The 8,578-nt window shown below is 39.2% G+C and overlaps 1 non-coding gene across 1 annotated transcript; it reads right to left on the minus strand.

Annotated features, from left to right (window-relative positions):
- Nucleotides 1-8,151: 8,151 nt before the first annotated feature.
- TRNAP-UGG (transfer RNA proline (anticodon UGG)) lies at nucleotides 8,152-8,225 on the minus strand. The gene has a single exon. It is a non-coding gene; the product is annotated as a tRNA-Pro (tRNA).
- Nucleotides 8,226-8,578: the final 353 nt, after the last annotated feature.

The raw sequence follows: 8,578 nt of genomic DNA on the forward strand, positions 1-8,578 counted from the left end.
CGATGTTGTACTAGGAGTCCAATGGCTACAATCCTTGGGTACAATAGCTTTTAATTTTCAAGAACTTTTCATGAAATTTTCTGTGGAAGGAAAGGAAGTTGAATTAAGGGGTATTGCAGGGAAACCAGGAAAGATAATCAGCTCTAATGGCATGACAAAGCTTCTAAAAAAGGAGCAAAGAGGTGTAATTGCACAATTATGTTCGCTAGATGTTTCCACATTGGAATCATCTATTTCTCCAGATCTCCAAAAAGTCCTGGACAATCATTCCAAGGTATTTGAGACTCCCAAAGGTCTCCCACCTATGCGTGATCATGATCATGCTATTCATCTGATTCCAGGAAGTGTTCCTCCAAACATCAGGCCGTACAGATATCCCTATGTCCAAAAAAGTGAAATTGAACGTATGGTTGCAGAAATGCTAGAGGCTGGTATAATTCAACCGAGTCAAAGTTCTTTCTCAGCTCCAGTAGTATTGGTGCACAAGAAGGATGGATCATGGCGCATGTGTCCGGATTATAGGGAGCTCAACAAGCTCACTATTAAAGATAAGTTCCCCATTCCTGTCATTGATGAATTACTGGATGAATTGCATGGATCAATTTACTTCACCAAGTTGGATCTTCGTTCGGGATATCATCAAATCAGAATGAAGATTGAAGACATTCCGAAAACGGAATTTAGAACTCATGAGGGTCATTATGAATTTTTGGTCATGCCTTTTGGCCTTACCAATGCACCTTCAACATTTCAAGGTTTGATGAATTCAATTTTCAAACCATTCCTTAGAAAATTTGTGTTAGTATTTTTTGATGATATACTAATCTACAACAAGTCTTGGAAGGATCATGTTGAACATGTTGACAGGGTGCTACAACTATTGGAGGAGAAACAATTATATGCAAAAAGATCCAAATGTTTCTTTGGAGTCCAGGAGGTGGAATATTTGGGTCATATTGTATCTCATGAAGGAGTTAAGGTAGACCCTAGCAAAATTAAAGCCATTAAGGAATGGAAAATCCCCACATCCATAAAGCATCTGCGAGGATTTCTTGGGTTGACAGGGTATTATCGCAAGTTTGTTAAGAATTATGGGAGAATAGCAGCACCTCTAACAACATTATTGAAGAAAGATTCATTTTCATGGACTCCGGAAGCAACAAAGGCCTTTGAACATCTTAAAGAGGCAATGTGCCAAGCACCGGTCTTAGCTACACCGGACTTCACAAAAACCTTTATTGTGGAATGTGATGCTTCAGGAAATGGAATTGGTGCTGTTCTAATGCAAGATGAAAGACCCATTGCTTTTGAAAGTCGTCCAATCAAGGGAAAGTTTTTAAGCAAAGCTATTTATGAGAAGGAAATGTTGGCAATACTCCATGCACTTAAGAAATGGCGACCCTACCTAATGGGAAGACACTTCAAGGTAAAAACGGATCATGATAGCCTTAAATACTTTTTAGAACAAAGATTATCCTCTGAAGAGCAACAAAAGTGGGTCACAAAGATGTTGGGTTATGACTTTGAAATCATCTACAAAAAAGGGAAGCAAAATGTGGTGGCAGATGCACTCTCAAGAAAGGATGAGGATGTGGAAGCATTGTTGTGTGCCATTTCTATTATCCAACCAGATTGGATAAACGAAGCAAGGGAGGAATGGAAGAATGACGAAGAAGTGTGGGCACTTATTCGAAAGCTACAACAAGATTCCAGTACTTCTGATACATTTAGCTGGAAAAATGATTCGTTATGGTACAAAGATCGCTTATACCTCTGTAAGAATTCCCAGCTAAAACAAAAGATTCTTATGGAATTGCACACTTCTCCCTTAGGAGGGCACTCAGGATTTTTAAAAACTTACCACAGGGTTAAGAAGGAATTTTTTTGGGATGGCCTTAAATCAGATATTCAAAAGTTTGTGGCGGAATGTTTGGTTTGCCAACAAAATAAAGTTGAAACAATTAAGACACCGGGTCTATTACAACCTTTATCCATTCCAAGCCAACATTGGGAGGAGGTTTCAATGGATTTTATCACAGGTTTACCCAAGTCTGAGGGAAAGAGTGTCATCATGGTGGTAGTTGACAGACTTACCAAGTATGCACACTTTTGTGCATTATCACATCCATTTAAAGCCAGTACAGTTTCTACTGCATTTATGGAAACAGTTCAAAAGCTACATGGAAACCCAAAGATTATTGTAAGTGACAGAGATCCCATTTTCACTGGAAATTTTTGGACAGAATTATTTTCTTGTCTTGGTACTCAGTTAGCTCATAGCTCATCTTATCATCCTCAATCTGATGGGCAAACTGAGATAGTAAACAAATGTTTGGAAGGATATCTTCGTTGCTTTGTATCTGATAAACAGACACAATGGGTCAAATGGTTGCCTCTGGCTGAATGGTGGTATAACACTTCCTTCCATACAGCAACAAAAATGACCCCATTTATGGCACTTTATGGGTATCAACCACCATCCATCACATCATATTTAAGAGAAAATTCTAAGGTTCAGGCAGTGGAACATCACATCGAACATCAACAACAAGTCCTCCAACTCTTAAAGGATAACCTCGTGTTGGCACAAAATAGAATGAAACAACAGGCAGATCAACATCGCAGTGAAAGAAGTTTTGATGTAGGTGATTGGGTATTCCTACGGCTACAACCATATAAGCAAATGTCCCTAAAGCAAGCTAAGAAGGATAATAAATTATCACCAAAGTATTATGGTCCGTACAAGGTGTTGCAAAAGATTGGTACTATGGCATACAAATTGGAGCTTCCTGCAGCTTCTCGATTGCACCCAGTTTTCCATGTTTCATGTTTAAAGAAGGTTATAGGAAACAAGCTCCCAATTCAAACAATATTGCCAGAACTTGACGAGGAAGGAAAAATTATATTGGAACCGGAAGCAGTCACAGAAACAAGAAATCGACAGCTACGAAATCGATCAATTTCAGAGTATCTTATCAAGTGGAAGAACTTATCCGCTGAAGATTCCACATGGGAGGATGAGAATTTTATGCAGAAGTATCCAGAATTACTCAAGCATTGAGGACAACACTTTTTTGAAGGAGAGGGGCATGTTGGGTCCCTATAATACTAGTGATTACCCCATTACTATTGTAGTTATACCCCTTATTTATATTGTTGTGCCCCTATTACCCCCTTATTGTTATTTCTATGCCCCATAGAATCCCTCTATTGTTATTTTTGTGGCTTTATATTATTATTGTTAGGTCGGCTGGATTATATTGTGACTCCTTAGACTCCTATATATAGAAAGGAGGTTTTTTCATTTGAATCATCCAAGAATTGTTCATTTATGTAATGTAAAGGAGGTTGCCCCCTCGAAGAGGTTGAATTCTAAGGCGTTGATCTATCTTTTCTATCTTTTCTTGAGCTGGTTTCATAACAGTCAGGGAGGAGGAATTCTTTGACATCCTTATGGCCTACCATGATGGGCCTTGTGGAGATCACTCTACATCCAAAAGAACAACATTCAAGGTACTACAAGTTGGCAATTATTGGCCCACTCTCCACCAAGATGTAAAAAGGTATACTAGCCAGTGCGAACAGTGCCAAAGGATGGGGAAGCCTACCCCCAGGGATGAAATTCCCCTACAACCTCAAGTGACTTTAGAGCCATTTGACAAGTGGGGCATGGATTTCATCGAGCCCATTGACCTTCCATCTAGACAGAAGAAGTATATCATTGTGTGCACCGACTACTTAACAAAATGGGATGAAGCCAAAGTTATCAAGGTAGCAACAAAAGAAAAGGTGGCTGAATTCTTGAGGGAGAATGTACTTTATAAGTTTGGATACCCTAGAGAGTTTGTCACTGATCAAGGCAATCAATTTACATCTCACATGATTGAAAATATGTTAAGCCAGCATAAGATCAAACAGAGAAAATTCACTTCTTACCACCCACAGGCTAATGGGCAAGTGGAAGTAACCAACTGAGCATTGGAAGGCATTCTGACCAAGGTGATTAGCAGCAACAGAAAGGATTGGGCAGACAGATTCATGGAGGCCACCTGGACCTACAATACTACTTGGAAAACCACCACTGGCTTCACTCCTTATGAGCTGGCCTATGGGAAGAAAGCCCTGTTGTCCATTGAATTTGAATACAACACCTTAAGGATGGTAGCACAACTAGATCTAGATATCACAAGGGCACAACAAGAAATGTTTCTCCAGCTGAATGGGTTAGATGAATTTAGGATGTAGGCCCTCTTGCACACAGAAGTGACTCAAGTACAAAGGAAAATCTGGCATGATAGAAATATCAAGGAAAAACTGTTTCAAGAAGGAGATTGGGCCTTGCTGTATGAATCTCGGTACAAATATTTCAAAGGCAAGTTAATGACCAGATGGTTGGGACCATATGTGATAGAAAATTTCCATGACAATGGCACTGTTCAGATAAGAACCATCGATGCAGAAGGTATCCCTTTGCTTGTCAATGGGTACAGGTTAAAGGTCTACAAGAAGCCCTTATCAAAGCAGGAATTCATTAGTAGCATCAACAAGGCAGTGATGGTGATTGGAGAAGTCTCAGCTTCCACCTCACCAATTTCTTAGAAAAAAGAAAAGAAATAAAGGGACGTAGGTGAAAACCTCCATGAGGCACCTGAGTCCAACTTTTGGGTTGAAAACCTCTTGAGGTAGCCCAAGAGTATTAAAAAAAAACAAAGAAAAAAAAGAGATCTCTAGGTGAAAACCTCTTGTGAGGCACCCATGGCAGGAAACAAGGGTGAAAACCTCCTTCGAGGCAGCCTAGTTATCCTTTTTTTTTTTTTTTTTAAAGAAGAAAAAAAATGAAAAAAGAGAAAAACATACAAAAATAACAATTCTATTTTTGTAGGTTTGTAAGAAGATGATGTGTACATGTTACAAAGGATAGAAGGCCCTACCACAAACCATTTTTTCCTTCATCCATCTCATCTCCTCCATAATCCCCATGTTCTTCCATCCATACTCAGCTCCAAATTCCAATTCTGAGAAATTCCGTGTTTTCTACAGGATTTCCTGTAATACTACAGGAGTTTCCTACAGGTATTACAAGAGGCCTTGAAAAAGTATAAGAAGGGCAGTCCAGTGGAAAAATGGTGACACAAACCTGTTTTGAGTTATGAAAAGAGCCATTGACCTCACCATACCTCAACCAACACCCTCCATGAACATGTCACCACTGTATCCATCAAAGAAATCAAGTTAAAAAAAAAGATACATGCCACATCATCATACCTCATCTTCCACTCCATAACCACATCCTCCACTCATTCCAATACCCATTTAACTTCAGAAGCAGAAAAGAGATGCAAAATTTCAAGAAAAAGGAAGCTATAGGACATCCTATAGACATCCTCTAGGAATTCTTGTAGTAGCCTATTCCACAAAAAATACCACAACAACTCCAATCCACCTTCAGCACAAGGATCACAGTGATGAGGAAGCTCCTCCAGAGCTCAGCAACAACAAAATCTAGCACATGTACATCATCAAGGGAGAAACTCATCAACAAAAGAAGAAGAAGAAAAAACACAGTTAAAGAATATGCAGCCAGGTCAAAGAACAATGAATTAACAACACTCTCCAACATGCATCAACAAAGCAAAGGACCAACAGGTATGTCATCTCACCAATACTCCCTCATAGGTACGAATATGATTAAACTGTAGGAATGAGGCAGGAAGTTGATTTTATAAGCAAAGGTGGCTAGTTAACTTGGCCACCCTCGATCAGATAACGAGAAGAGAAAGGGTTAGTCAACTCCACACGTGGCAAGGTCACATCAAAAAAAGAGGGGAATGAATAAAAAAAGTGGTTAAGCTACGGAGAATAAAAGTGGGAGATGATTACGAGGAAAGGTGATATGATGAACTTGTAGTGGGACCAATGGTCCAAAAGCAAGTATTCGTACTCAGCTAGCCAACACATCACCTGAAAAAATCATCCGCAAATAGAAATAACCACTGACTCCCATGAGAAGTATTAGTTATTTCGAAAATATGAAGGCAGAGGAAACTTCGAGGAGTCATTGAAAGAAAAAATTTACTCTTGGCATCCCTACAGTGGCAACCTACAGGAAACACTCAGCACCTGCAACAAACAAGAGCACCTATAGGAAAGCTACAGGATATAGGGAGAATTACCACACAGAGTTGCAAGTGGACACCAAGGGAAATCAATTCAAGAGTTCTCATCATGAGAATGTAGAAAAGGGAGGTAGGTGCCATACCTTCTGTGTTTTTCATCTAATAAAAGAAGAAATCCTCCTTTATTTTGAGTATTTTCTATACGCATAAAGGTAGAGAGAATTCTGTGAAGGTTAGTGAAGGATAAATTTTGAAACCTCATCACCTACTAGAGTTCTTAATCTATAGCTACCCAAAGCTCACTCAAACAATAATTTCCAGAAAATATGATAGGAGGTTTCAACAAAAGAGAGCCCACCAACACAACCAGAATACACCAGCATCCTCTTGTGGTAGAAATCTTTACAAGACATCAATGGATGGGGTTTTTTGAGCTACTGAGGGGATATGATGATGATGTGGCTAGAGAATTTTGCAATGTCACTTATACCTCTCACTAGAGCCAGTGCCATTGCCGTAGTGAAGGGTTTGTCAGTAGAAATTTCCCCTGAGAGTATTATCAGGATAACTACACTCCCCATAGGGTTGCAACAGAGAAAAGAGGACAAGACTAACAACACTCTTGTAAAGAAAAGTTTTTCCTTAGAAAGATAAGAACCAATTAAAGAAAAAAATGGGGTTAGAAGGGAAAACATTCCATATCCTTGGAATGAGGTAAGTTACCACATCATCAAGTGCATTTCCTATGAAGGTATATATATTGCAATGTATGGATACGACTTTAGACTCCCCCATGAGCTAAGATTTGGAGAAGAGACACCTCCTCATAACAGACTTAGTGTACCTTATTTTCTGTTACAATCAATAATAGACATGAGCATCAAGGTACAAGAAGGAAAACATCAGCAACTAGCACATCATGGGTTGATCAAACTCATCCTGGAAGATGCTCTACACAATTTAAGAATCCCTATTGCATGGTCAACATTTGCAGACATGCAGGAAGAAGGAGCAATTCAAGCCATTGAGTATGACAGAAGCCCTACTGCTAGTGAGGGAGAAGAAGAAATAGAGGATGAAAAGGAAGAAGAAACAAAGGATGAGAAAGAAGAAGAAAAAGAGGATGAAGAAGAAGATGAAAAAGAGGATGAAAAAGAAGATGAAAAAGAGGATGAAGTACAAAAGGATGAATAAAATTCTGAAAAATAGACAGGGAAGAAGAAGAATCACCAAGGGTGTCTCCAGAGCCTACAGAGAAGGAGGCAACAACTGCTCTAACTTCCCTAAGTACACCTATCAAATCAAAGGGAAAGAGATAGAGGCAAACTCCACTTTACTTCAGGACAAGGAAGAGCACCCAGATTAAAGAAGGGAGACCTCAAACCCCTACCAAAACTCCAATTGTCATAGAGGACTCACCAAAACAACAAGAGAAAGTAGTCCCTCTAGGGAAGAAGGAAGGAGAAGGAACATCAAAACAAGCTTCTCCCAAGTCACCAATCACCTATGTTAGGAGAACTGTCACCAGGTTAGCGTCAACAAAAGGAAAAGGTCTCCTAAAGGAAACATAGTCATACCTACAGGAAGAAGAAATGATCCTACAGGAAATCTTATCACAACTACAGGAAACACTAAACAAAGATAAGGAAAGGCTACTGGGAAGAGGCCCAGGAGCTGAAGGAGCCTAGCCCACAGCCAAACCTCAACTCCTACTATATATTCATTGAAGGAGGTAGGGTGACACCACAAAAAATTTCCATTCCTCTATTTTTTGAACTTGAAAAAGAGAGATCAAGGACACATAGGTGGATGCAAATTGCTAAATCAAAGGGGGTGGAGGATGTGGGCCACATGGAAGAGAAGTTGCAAGAAATGGGAAGAGAATTACATAGCATAAGAGATAGGGAATCAATGATGAAATCTCAATTAGAGGCTACACTTTCGCATCTGATACGATTCAATTATTTGATGTTCCCGTCGAATCGATATCAAATGATCTTTCATTCCTTTCTTTCCATAGAAAAGAAGGGAAAGGTAGGGATGACAGGATTTGAACCTGCGACATTTTGTACCCAAAACAAACACGCTACCAAGCTGCGCTACATCCCTTCTAATCATTAGACAATGTTATTTTAATTTTATTTTATAGAATTAGAAATATGTTTCCCACATTTTTCCACCTTCATTTCTCTTCGGTCTCGTGAGTGAAAAGACTTTATACATGTAAGGTCTATTATCTAGAATATCACTATTAATTATGGTGATGAAACATCTTTTTCCTTTTCTATAAATAGGACCACAGCCCGGATCACATTATATATATATTCATCAGTTCCGAGTTTTCTCTAGGATTCATAACTATACTATTGATACGGTTGAATCACTTACACATTATGATCAATAAGGAGAATTTACAATGCAAGATCTAAAGACCTATCTTTCCACAGCGCCTGTGTTAGCTA

This window comes from Pinus tabuliformis, chromosome 1_2 (genome assembly GCF_031772625.1).
Source record: "Pinus tabuliformis cultivar Carrire ecotype Pingquan chromosome 1_2, CPIR1, whole genome shotgun sequence".
NCBI lineage: Eukaryota > Viridiplantae > Streptophyta > Pinopsida > Pinales > Pinaceae > Pinus > Pinus tabuliformis.